The 13,416-nt window shown below is 36.4% G+C and overlaps 2 long non-coding RNA genes across 2 annotated transcripts in view; one reads left to right on the forward strand and one right to left on the reverse strand.

Annotated features, from left to right (window-relative positions):
* LOC134735564 (uncharacterized) overlaps positions 1-547 on the forward strand; it is a 111,990-nt gene extending 111,443 nt beyond the window's left edge. Inside the window, exon 3 of the long non-coding RNA XR_010118763.1 lies at positions 452-547. This is a non-coding gene — a long non-coding RNA (uncharacterized lncRNA). The remainder of the gene's footprint in view (positions 1-451) is intronic.
* Positions 1-13,416, reverse strand: part of LOC129472371 (uncharacterized) — a 38,300-nt gene that overhangs the window by 23,660 nt on the left and 1,224 nt on the right. The window lies entirely within an intron of this gene.

Below are 13,416 nucleotides of genomic sequence, written 5' to 3' on the forward strand. Positions count from 1 at the left end.
TGAAAATATAGTTGTGAATGAAATGCAGGTTTTAAAATAAAATCTAGAAAGAAGTAGAAAATCTAAACTAGAAACGTGGACTAAAGGAATTTAGCTTGATTCCTGACAACATAAATGTGTCTTTCTGACTTAAAAGTCAGGAACTTTAAAAACTAAGAAGCTTAAAAGCCTCTTAACCATGTAAGTGTTGGCATAAAAGACTGCCTTCTGTGAGATGAAAAATTTAGTAGATAATTAATCATTCCAATTGTTTTAGGATGGATATTCATTTTTAATGCATAATTTAAATGAAAACTACCAAATTACAGAAATAACACATGAAATCTTTGGCTTATGGGCATTTTGGGAAAGCTAAAGGATAGCAATGAACATAAAACTTCCAGAAGAGATTACTTTGAAGGCTTATTCCTCTCATGTTAGATAATTTCTTTTTTTTCTAATCTATTTTCAGCTGGAAAAAATGAGTCTGGGAAAGAAGATGAGCACAAGATTTCAGAAAGCTGTGAGAAAATAACCATGATATCATCATGCCTTTTCTGGATTAAGGTGAGAACAGAAAAATAATTTGCAGTGAATATTGAATACTGCAGAAATGTATAGAAATAATGTGAAACTATCAAACATCATGAATTTTTTGTTCATTTCTTCTATTGCATAATATATTTTTGTTGGTATTCTTTTAACAAGTATGGTTAAATTACAAAATACATAAGAAATAGTTTATCTCTCTCTCTCGTTGGAAATACAGAGCAAATAATACTTTTTGGCACTAGCTGGACTATCGTTCCCAGATATTTTACTGAGTATTTTCTACAGACAAGGCTATTCTCCTACATAAACAAGACAACTGTCAAAATCAGAATATTATCTTTGATATGTTACCATTATCTAATTAGCCAGGTCTATTCGGGTGTTTCCTGTTGCCCCAATAATGTCTAATCCAGTTCAGAATTTCCTGTTACATTTAGTTGTAATGTCTCTCCAATCTCTTTTAATCTGGAACAGTTCCTTAAATTTCATGAGTTTGACACTTTTTCAGACTACAGGACTGTTTTTTTTAGAATATTTGTCTGATGTTGCCTTATGATTAGTTTCAGAGCTGCATCTTTGTCAGAAACATCACAAAAATGATGCTGTATTCCTCTCATTACATCCTATCCAATGACATACTGTTTCCAATTCTCTCATTATTGATGACGTTTATCACTTGTTTAAAATGATGTATTCTAGTCTTCTCTATTATAAGGTAACTCTTTCCCCCATTTAATTATGGATATTTTGTGAAAAGGTATTTCAAAATGCTGTAAATATCTTATCCTTCATCAAAATTTTAAATTAACTTAATTTTTAATCTCATTATACTATGGTTTCCTATTTTATTTATTGGATTATAATGTGTTACTATCATTATTTATTTAATTCTCAAGGAATGTCAGATTTGGCCAGTGAGGGCTCATTTAAACTGGCTTTTGTATTCTTTTGTATATTTCCTTTGAGCACTTTCTTGTGCTTTTGTATTCTTTTGTATACACCCTTTGAGCACTTTCTTGCCTAATGTCACAAGAATTCTAGATTCATTTTATGCTTTACCTTCACAAGCCTTGAAACCAGCCATTCCTACAATTCTTTTTGATCATTTCTTAATGAAAAAAGAGTATTTAGAAATAATATCTAAATACTGGGTGGGTTCATTGCTATTGGGTAAGCAATTGTTTCCAAAGACCACCAGTGAATAGAACATAAGAATACATGTATTTATTTACATATATATTAGTTTATTATCTATCTGTCTATCTATCTATCTATCTATCTATCTATCTATCTATCTATCTATCATCGTTCTATCTATATTTTTATGTGTCCATTCATCTTTCTGTCCATCTATCCAACCATCCCTCTCTCTACATTAAAAACCATATATCAACACCAATACTTCAAATCTCAATCCAACACTAAAGGTTTATTCTAATTTTCTTCCTTTCCATATTTGTAACTACCAACTATGGCAGTGAGAAACATATCTTTAATACTTACTTTATTTACTTTAACTCCTTTATATGGAAATTTAATATTTACTTCATTAACTTTAACTTCTTAATATGTAATGAATGTGCATCTGCCCTGCTATCCTTTTTTGGGGTAGACACCGTCATCTCTTTGATCAAGCTCCGCTGCCTTGTTTTAAGCCCCTAAACTTTGTGGAAGTCCTTATCTTGCTTGTTTTCTGGAATCTCATGCCAATTTGTACCTTCATGTGGCATGAAGTTTTGGTAAAAGTATAAATTGTTTATGGCCATAATCTGGCATATCTATAAGCATACAAGCTGTATTTTCCCTTGGAAATCTTTCTTGTGTTAGGAATTTAGCTTAAATAAATATTCTCACTTGTACACAAGAATGTACGTAAAACAATTTTTATAGCTAAAAAGTACAAACTGCAAATAGCCTTCAATATGGAAAATGGAAATCTATATATAAAAACTCCCCTACACACACATACATATATATGTAATGCACATATGTAGATAAAAGCATATCTCATTTTCTTGCACCTTCTTCATTGTGCTTTGCAGATACTGCATTTTTTTACACTTTATCTTAGCCAAAAGGCCGAGAACCAACACATTTTTTACAAATTGAAGGCTTCTGGCCACACTGCATGAAGCAAATCTATCGACATAATTTTTCCAACAGTATGTGCTCACTTCGGGTCTCTGTCACATTTTGGTAATTCTCACAATATTATATCTGTTATGGTGATGTGTCATCAGTGGTCTTCGGTGTTACTATTGTAATTGTTTTTGGGTTCCATGAACTGCACCAATGCATTAACTGGCTGTTCTCCCATTTACCTCCCTCTCCTATGGCCTCCGTGTTCTCTGAGATACAACAATATTGAAATTAGGCCAATTAATAACCTTAAAATGGCCTCTAAATGTTCAAGTGAAAGAAAGACTCACATGTCTCTTGTTTTAAATCAAAAGCTAGAAATGATTTGAGCTTAGTGAGGAAATCATGTCAAAAGTCATGATAGGCCTCTTGCATTAAATAGGTAGCCAAACTGTGAATGCAAAGGCAAAGTTCTTGAAGGAAATTAAAAGTGCTACTCCAGTGCACACAGAATGATAAGAAAACAAAACAGTCTTCTTGCTGATATGGAGAAAGTTTGAGTCACCTGAATGGAAGATAAAACCAGCTATAACGCTTTCTTGAGTCAAAACCTAATCCAGACCAAGGCATTAACTCTTTTCAATGCTGTGAACTCTGAGAAAGGTAAGAAAGCTGCAGAAGAAAAATTGATAGCTTGCAGAGTTTGGTTCATGAGTTTTAAGGAAAGAAGTCATTTCCATAACATAAAAGTGTAAGGTGAAGCAGCAAGTGCTGATGTAGAAGCTGCAGCAAGTCATCCAGAAGATCTAGCTAAGATAATTGAGGAAAGTGGCTACACTGAACAACAGATTTTGAATACAGACAAACAGCCTTATATTGGAAGAAGATACCATGTAGAACTTTCATAGCAAGAGAGGAAAAGTCAATACCTGCCTTTAAGGAAAAAAAAACAAAACAAAACAGGCTGACTCTCTTGCTAGAGACTAATGCACCTGGTGACCTGAAGTTGAAGCCAATGCTCCTGTACCATTCCAAAGACTCTAGAGCCCTTAAGAATTATGTTAAATTTATGCTGCCTGTGCTATATAAATGGAATAATAAATCCTGGATAACGGCACATCAGTTTGCAGTAAACCTATTGAGTATTTTAAGCCCACTCTTGGGACCTACTTCTCAGAACAATGATGTCTTTCAAAGTATTACTGGTCACTGATAATGCATCTAGTCACCCAAGAGCTCTGATGAAGATGTACAAGGTGATTAATGTTTTCTGCCTGCTAACACAACATTCATTCTGCAGCCCATAGATCAAGGAGTTATTTTAACTTTCAAGTCTCATTATTTAAGAAATACATTTTGTAAGGCTAGAGCTGCCATAGAGAGTGAAACCTCTGATAGACCTTGGCTAAGTAAGTTGAAAACCTTCTGGAAAGGACACCATTCTAGATGCCATTAGGAACATTCATGACTCGTGGGAGGAAGTCAAAATACCAACATTAACAGGAATTTGGAAGAGGTTGATTCCAACCCTCATAAGGGGTACAAAACCTCAGTGGAGGAAATAACTGCAGATGTAGTCGAAATAGCAAGAGAACCAGAATTACAAGTGGAATCTGAATATGGGACTGATTTTTTGCAATCTCGTGATAAAATTTGAAGAGATAAGGAGTTGTTTTTTATGTATGAGCACAGAAAGTGGCTTCACGGCCAGGGGTGGTGGCTCAAGCCTGTAATCCCAGCACTTTGGGAGGCCGAGGTGGGCAGATCACTTGAGGCCAGGAGTTCGAAAGCAGCCTGGCCAACATGGGGAAACTCCATGTCTACTAAAAATACAAAACCTAGCTGGGCATGGTGGTGCACACCTGTAATCCCAGCCACTCGAGAGGCTGAGGCAGGAGAATTGCTTGAACACGAGAGGCAGAGGTTGCAATGAGCCGAGATCATGCCACTGCACTCTAGCCTGGGCGATAGAGTGAGACTTTATCTCAAAAAACAAACAAACAACAACAAAAAAAGTGGCTTCTGAGATGGAATCTACTCCAAGTGAAGATGCCATAAACATGGTTAAAATGGCAGCAAAGTATTTAGAATATTCTATAAATGTAGTTAAGCAGCTGCATGGTGTGAGAGGATTGTCTTTAATTTAGAAAGAAGTTCTACAATGGGTTAAATGCAGGCGTGAAAACAGCATCGCATGCTACAGAAAAATTTTCTGTGAAAGGAAGAATCAATCAATGCAACAAAACTCCACTGTTGTTGTATTTTAAGAAATTGTTACAGGTACCATTAACTTCAGCAGTTACCACCCTGATCAGTCAGCAGCCATCAGCATGGAAGCAAGACCCTCCACAAACAAGATGATTACAACTCTCTGAAGGCTCAGATTGTTAGCATCTTTTAGCAAAAAATTCTTTTTAATTAAGATATGTACAGTGTTTTTAGACACAATGCTATTGTACACTAACTATACTATGATATAGTATAAATACAACATTTATATACACCATAAAATAAAAATTTGTGTGACTACTTTATAGAGATATTTACTTTATTGCATGCTCTAGAAACAAACCTGCAATATTTCTGAGGTATGAGGTTATGTATGTAAACACACACACATGCACACACACATGCACATACATACGTACATTAATTGACCATAAACATCCCTTAAGATACTGATAAAGGCAGTAAAGATGTACATAGAAATAGAAATAGAATAACTATAGACAATGACAACTGCAAACAAAGTAAAACTGTAGGTAGATAGATACGTAGATAGATATGAGAGCATCAAACTGAAAACATATTATGCTAGGAGAATATTCGCAAATTCATACAGATATAATTTTGATAGACACATAAAGCATTCATTTCTGTTTTAGCCAGATCGAACCTCTTCTTGTTGTCTTTACTTCTCTACCTTTGCTGACTCATACCCTCCTTCTGTCTGGATTACACTGTGTATTCCAGTCTTCTTCTTCCCCTCCCACCCCACAAGGAATCCCAGGGGAATTTTCCAACTTGGCAGAATCTTCCACCATGTTATTTAACCTGGACTTGTTCCACCTGAAAATAGCAAGTGCTCTAAAAAGTTGTCTTTTTTTCTAATGTAAACAAGCAATGTAAGGCATTTCTAGAGAATTACCTAGTAATTATCTAGAATCAGTTCAACTTGAACTAATTATAGCACAAGAAGATTCCCTTTCTGAGACCATATTTTCATTGTAAAGACCCTTTTCATCCTTAACCCATCATCCAGGGGCAAGTGCAGAAGCAGCATTAGGGGAAGCTAAACTTGTCAGACTCCCTTGTGCCAGCAGGATTCTATATTGGTTGACTGCATTGTGTTTGGTTAAGTTCTTAGTCAAATAATGTAAATAAGTAAAACGAAATAACTAATATGCATCCAGCAAAATGTAGTGCATATAATACCCTGCATTTATTTATTCTTTGATGCTTATTTAAGTACTGCTTTAGTTCCAGGAGTTGGCAGAATGGCTACTTGAGGAAGATATTCTAGAAGCCCAGAATTACCTGGATGCCACATTCCACCAAAACTTTTCCTTTTTGAGTTTTAAAATGTGGAGTGGCAAGCTCTACAGAAAATCTTGACCAGATTCAAAACATAACATATTTTTTCTAATATGCAATCCTCTCCTTCACTCTCCTTTCAAATTTCTTTAGCATATAAGGACATCTGTTTTCCACCCAAGAAAATTTAATGTTATAATTAACTATAGTTTTAGCATTTCGGTGAAATATAACTTTCTCAGATGTCTCTATAATTGAAAAAAAAATTCTATTTAAGTCTCTCATTCCACCCATTGGGAAAAATTCACTCGAGACTATTCAGGGAAATTTCATTCATTTAAAGGCTCTTCTTTCTCCTCAAGGATGTGACTACATTTCCTGGGATGTATTGGTTTAAGTATTGATCTGGTGGGTTTTGGAGGGAGGAAGTTCCTGGTTTCATTCATGATCATACTCAAAGATGTGCACATTAGAACAGACTCAGTTTCATCCATCCTATCACTGTGGTTCCATGTAGGTAATTACAGTGTATTATTTGTCCTGACCAAAATATATATATATATAACACCAGATTTCAGTGTCTTTTAGCTCCTCATTGCTGTTCGTATGCCACAGGAAGCATATAACTACCCTGGAATTCTGAGGCTATGCCAAGGCCACCGGCCATCATTGCCACGTTTCCCATTCAGTGGTTTCCAGGGCCTTCACACATATGATGAGGAGCTTATCCTTCTAATGCTTAGAAAATCAAGACACATTGAGGACATCTGTTTTTCACAACTTTCCAGCAGAATGTTAGTGAGGAGGAGAGCACAGGGTTTATTTTCAGAGTCATCAACCAATATGTAATACTCTGAGTTCTATTAATACTCTTTATCTTCCCCCAGGCTATGCCAATTTCAACTAGTTGGGGTAGTGGGAGAGGAAGCTCCATGTCTGAGAGATTACAGCCTGTTCTCCATCAACGTGTAACCCCAGGTTTTAAGGTAAAGAACAGCAAAAGTCAAGGATGTTATTATGTTCTTCTAAGTCTTTCTCTTTGGCAAAAAATAATGTCTTTCAGAGTTGCCACTGGCAGGAAGGAGGGTCCATTGCAGAATAAAGAGAAAAATTCCAACAGGTAATATTTTAATATCTTGCTTCACACTTAAAGAATCTGACCAATAGAAAAATTCTCCCCCTTGTTGCCCTTTAAGGCTGCGTTTGTGTATATCCTCAAAGCTACTAAAAGACGAAAACAAAAACAAAAACAAAAAACTGGAGACTGTGATTTGCAGTTTTCAACCTAAAAATGCTAGAAAAAGGGCCAATACTGGGTCTTACTCTGGAAAGTTAAAAAATATCTTGAAAGCCACATTCCTCCTCTCCACCAAACTACCTGACTCCTACCACAGGGGTTGTGGTAGTGATGACAGATGAATAATGAAACCAATACTTTCCTAAAGAGTTTTTAAAAATATGCTGATTCCAGGACAACAACTCAGAATTACATTATTATAATATTCAGAAAAGAGGCAGGCTAGTCTTTATATTTAACAAGAAATTCAGATGATTCTTTTCTTCCATTTGGAATATTCTACTCTACATGTTGTATATTTTAGATGAGATTTTAAAAACTGACTTTCAAATATGAAAAATAAGATAATATCCAGCAGAGAAGGCTTATTTCAAGCCCAATTTGGATTACATAAAAAAATCACTCAGAGGGATTATTATAATGGATTTCAGAAAATATTAGTAATTCCATTCCTATGTTTACACACTAAAGAAAATAGCATAAGAGCATCGATCAGTGTCCCTAAAAATTTACATTCTAAGCTCCACAGCATCACCCATATTTCAAGAGATTACTTCAGTCTTTTTACTTCGGATATCTAACAATAAGTACTCTAGAGCAATCACGAAAATAGACTTTAAAGATTTATTTTAACATACTTTATAATCTTTGGGAGGGAATGCTTCCTATTTTAAAAGATTAGCATACTTAAACATATAAGCTGTATAACTTTCTTTTGACAGAAAACTTAAAAATATAAAGGACAAATTAAAAATTGCAAAACAATATTCATAATATGTGTGCCAGAGCTTTAAAAGTCAAAATATAAAATTATTGACTTATAAAGTCAATAATTTTAAAAGGTCTACAGCCCAATAGAATAAAAGAGAGAATTTTGGCTGGGTGCGGTGGCTTATGCCTGTAATCCCAGCACTTTGAGAGGCCGAGGCATGTGGATCACTAGGTAAGGAGTTCGAGACCAGCCTGGCCAACATGGTGAAACCCCATTTCTACTAAAAATACAAAAAAAATTAGCCAGGCATGGTGGCGGGCGCCTGTAGTCCCAGCTACTCGGGAGGCTGAGGCAGGAGAATGGCGTGAAACCGGGAGGCAGAGCTTGCAGTGAGCCGAGACGGCGCCACTGCACTCCAGCTTGGGTGACAGAGAGACAGCGTCAAAAAAAAAAAAAAAAAAGAGATAGAGTTTTGAACCATTAATCTCTGATGGCAACCACTAGAAACTGTGAGTGGTCATGTAATCTAAGGGAATGCCAGGCACCTAGGTTTGAAATGGAGATCCTGGACGCTCCAGAGATGTGGAAATAAGAGAAAGAGGTAGAGAAAGAGTGAGGGCAGGACACGACTAGAATGAATGAATGGCAGTGATTTTGTTGGTCTCTTTTTTAGTGTGCTCCAGATTCACATTTTAGTCAAGGAGTTTATGATTGGCTCACTTGTCTAAGCCTTGAATAGGAATGGGCTCAGCAGCTGATTAAACTATTACCTGATAAGAAAAAGGACTAATCTCCAGAGGTTAATCAGGAAGATGACTGGAAACAGAAATTAATGCCAGGCAACCAAAAGTTACAAATTTTCTGCAAAGGACACAAACCAGCATTTCATGAAGGAATAAATGCAAGGAGCCAATAAAGTTAACAAAAAACGTTCCAGTACTTGGCTCAAAGAAATAAAGAATTTCAACACAATATTTTTGATACTTGAAATTGTAACATACAGAAAACATTAAAAATACTTCCCAGGGCAACAAAGGGTGCTCTCTTAAATTATACATGGAATATAAAATATTAAAAACTTTTTAAGTCCAATCTAAGTAAATTTAAATGTGCATACCATCTTATTCAACAATTTTATTTCTAGTATAGAATTAAAATGGAATTATTTAAAAACTGGAAGGAAAGAAAGAAAAAGAGAGAGAGAAAGGAAGGAAAGAAAGAAATAAAGAAAGAAAGACAAACGGAGAGAAGGAAGGAGGGTGGGGAAGAAGATAAGAGGGGATATGAGTAACAAAAATTAAACTATCTAACGATGATGAATTTATTAAATAATATTGTTTAAGGAATTCTTAGTGGTTATTAAAATTAATGTATTCAACAAATATCTATTGAAATTTTCCTAAATCAGACAAGATACTAATGAATTAATGCTATCCTACATCTATTGGCATGGAAAGATACTCATTATATATCTCTATCTATCTATCTATCTATCTATCTAATATATATATATTTCTTTTTTATTCATTTTTTTACTCATAATATATTTTTAGTATAAAAATTAGTGACAAATAGTAGGCCTAATATGATTTAATTTATGACAAAAATATACAGCTTTGATTTACACAGACACACACAGCTTTGCATGGATTATTTGTACACGCTGAGATGCTGCTATTTTTTATTTTCTTTATGTGATGCCAATTTTCTTTTCAATCAGGCTCACCATTCTGCCTTGTACCTCCTGGGAGACATGTTATATGCCAGTTTCTTGTATTTACCTCCTCGTCTACTCTGTTTGGCTTTGAGGATTGATACAATCTTTAGAAATGGCATTCAGAGTTTTGGGGGCATGAGAATCAGTCAAGTTTTGCCTACAGTTAGAATTTGTAAATGAGCCCCAAAAGCCTGATAAAAGCCTGAGCTCATATAGATTTTGAATAAAATTTATTTTACTCTTTTTTTTTTTTTTTTTTTTTTTTTTGCTTTACTCTTCTCCCCTGACTTTTTGGTTGCCTTCCCTTTGAAACCTCCCTTCTTTCTCCTAATTTTTTTTCTTACATATTTCTTCACTTCACACTTCATTCTCCCTGTCTTTTTTTTTTACTCGTATTCCTTAACTTGCAGTAATCCTATTCAAATATTGCATCGAATTACAAAAATTAAGATCATTTTATGTCACATAGACTTTGAAACTGTGTTTTTCTCTAATGTAACTATTGTTTAGAAATACACTCACAAGGGCCAAGCACAGTGGCTCACGCCTGTAATCCCAGCACTTTGGGAGGCCGAGGAGGGTGGATCACCTGAGGTCAGGAGTTTCAGACCAGCCTGACCAACATGGTAAAACTCCATCTCTATTAAATCCAAAAAAAACAGCTGGGCATGGTGGCACATGCTAGTAATCCCAGCTACTTGGGAGGCTGAGGCAGGATAGTTGCTTGAACCTGGGAGGCAGAGGTTGCAATGAACCAAGATTGCACCATTGCACTCCAGCCTGGGTAACAAGAGCAAAACTCTGTCTCAAAAAAAAAAAAAAAAGAAATATACTTACATGATTCAGGAAGGCCAAACATCAGGTGCTTCAGCAGACTATTCAGGTTCCACTTGTGAAAAAAAAAAAAAAATGAAAGAAAAAAAAACTAAGGCTTTTGACCATTCTTTTTTTTTTTTTTTTTTTTTTTTGAGACGGAGTCTCGCTCTGTCGCCCAGGCTGGAGTGCAGTGGCGCAATCTCGGCTCACTGCAAGCTCCGCCTCCCGGGTTCACGCCATTCTCCTGCCTCAGCCTCTCCAACTAGCTGGGACTACAGGCACCCACCACCACGCCCCGCTAATTTTTTTTGTATTTTTAGTAGAGACAGGGTTTCACCGTGGTCTCGATCTCCTGACCTCGTGATTCGCCCGCCTCGGCCTCCCAAAGTGCTGGGATTACAAGCGTGAGCCACCGTGCCCGGCCGGCTTTTGACCATTCTTATATTTTGACAGCAACTTGAGCTTGCAGAATCAAAATAAAATGATTTATAATATAAGTCCATGTGGGTAGGGTAGAGGAAATGCTGCTCTCTTAGCATGTTAAGGTAAGAGATCAGTATGTACAAAACCAAGACAGAACTAATTTTTTAAAGAGAAACATGAGCTTCTCATTTAGGTCACAAGATGAGGAGGGGCAGATTTTCCATAAATAAAATTAGTCTTTAAAGAGTAAAAAAACTGATTCAGATTTTTTAATTGTCTATATTTAAGGTGTGCAAAATGCTGTTTCAGTAGACATATACATAGTGCAAATAATTACTACAGTCAAACAAATTAACAGATCCATCACTTTCCATAGTTACCATTTTTGTTTTAGAGGCAGTTTCTCTGTTGCCCAGGCTGGAGTGCAGTGATGTGATCATAGCTTGATGCCATCTCAAACTCCTAAGCTCAAGAGATCCTCCAGCCTCAGGCTCCCAAGTAACTAAGACTACAGGCACATGCCACCACGCCTGGCTAATTTTTAAATTTATTCTTTGTAGAGATGGATCTCACTTTGTTGCCCAGGCTGGTTATGCCATCCTCCCACTTTAGCCTCCCAAAGTGCTGGAATTACAGGCGTGAGTCACTGTGCTCAGCCTCAGCCCATAGTCACCATTTTTATGTATGGTAATATCTCTAATAAATTTCAGCATAAATATAATACAATATTACAGATTTAAATACTCAAATTGGGAGAGCACGCAGAGCAGAAAGGCTCATCTTTTTTCCCTGGATCATTCATGGATAGACACAGAGATTGCTGTAGTCAGGAGCAGCAGAAAAGGAGCTGGAGCCCATCTCTCCCACATGGAAAGCAAGAGGCATGGCTGGGCAAGGAAAAACTGCCTTACTTGTCAGTCCCACCAGCCTGGGAACACTTCTTCTCTTGGAACTTTTTCTAATACTTTGTTGCTTTTATAAAAACTGAGGCTTGGTTAATGGATCTTATTCCCCAAGCTCAAAAGATGATGTAAGCCATGTCCACTATCTGGCCATTCACCTCTACACACCAATATGCTCCAGATGCCAACACACACCCCTTTTATTAGTCCTTTATGTTAAATTTGCAATTCACTGGAAAAAGATGATGGAGACTAATTAAATTACTTCATTAGGGAAAGGTAACTGACAGTGAGGAAGGGCATGTGTTGGGCACTCCGGAGAGTCAAATTTAGTTGAAGGGCATTGGGATGTGAGAGATGAGGAGAGAGTGAGAAAATAAGACAAAGCTGGCAAGTTTTTTGGAGACACTGAAAAAGTCTATGGAGTGTTCATTGAGCATCTCCAAAAAAATGAAGCTGAGACGGTGGTCTCCTGGTGTTATGAGAGGGAACAAGACAGCTAGAATAAAGTTGCCACTGCATTATTTTCTACCCTATCCCCAAATACAAATTATTGTATTAAATCTTTTTCATTTGAGACATCAACTGTGGTTCATGTTTTTTGTTTGTTTGTTTGTTTTGAGACAAGTCTCACTCCGTTACCCAGGCTGGCGTGCAGTGTGCGATCTCAGCTCATTGAAACTACTGCCTCCCAGGTTCAACCAATTCTCCTCCCTCAGCCTCCTGAGTAGCTGGGATTACAGGTGCCTGCCACCATGCCAGGCTATTTTTTGTTTTGTTTTGTATTTTTAGTAGAGATAGGGTTGCACTATGTTGGCCAGTCTGGTCTTGAACTCCTGACCACAAGTCATATCTGCTTGCCTCAGCCTCCCAAAGTGCTGGAATTAAAGACATGAGCCACTGCACCTGGCAGGTTCATGTTTTTTAACTGGTACATAGTCTCCTTGTGGCGACCCATGTCAAACAAATAGACACCAAAATAAATGTAATCATACATTTTAAAAAATAAAACAGAAAAGAAAATAACTAAAAAAAACTAAGAAGGGGATCTACTTTAGGTCATGGGAGGGGCAGAACACATTTTGATGCAAAATCTCTTGTAGGCTTCAATGGCTAGTCCTCAGTCAATGGTCCTCGATATTTATTACTTGTTCTGACAACTTCCTCATGAACTAAACTTTCTCTCTCTCTTATTTCCTGGGTATCTTCACCTGCTTTTATCTAAAATTTAACATGTTCAAAAATCTTATCCCCTTCCCATATATTTTAGTCCTTTTGTTACTGCTATAATAGAATACTACAAACTGGATAGTTTATAATAAAAAGAAACTTATTAACTCAGTTCTGGAGACTGGAAGTCAATTATCAAGGTGCTGGTGTCTTGCAAGGACCTTCTTGTTATGTC

Source organism: Symphalangus syndactylus, chromosome 22, assembly GCF_028878055.3.
Source record: "Symphalangus syndactylus isolate Jambi chromosome 22, NHGRI_mSymSyn1-v2.1_pri, whole genome shotgun sequence".
NCBI classification, from domain to species: domain Eukaryota; kingdom Metazoa; phylum Chordata; class Mammalia; order Primates; family Hylobatidae; genus Symphalangus; species Symphalangus syndactylus.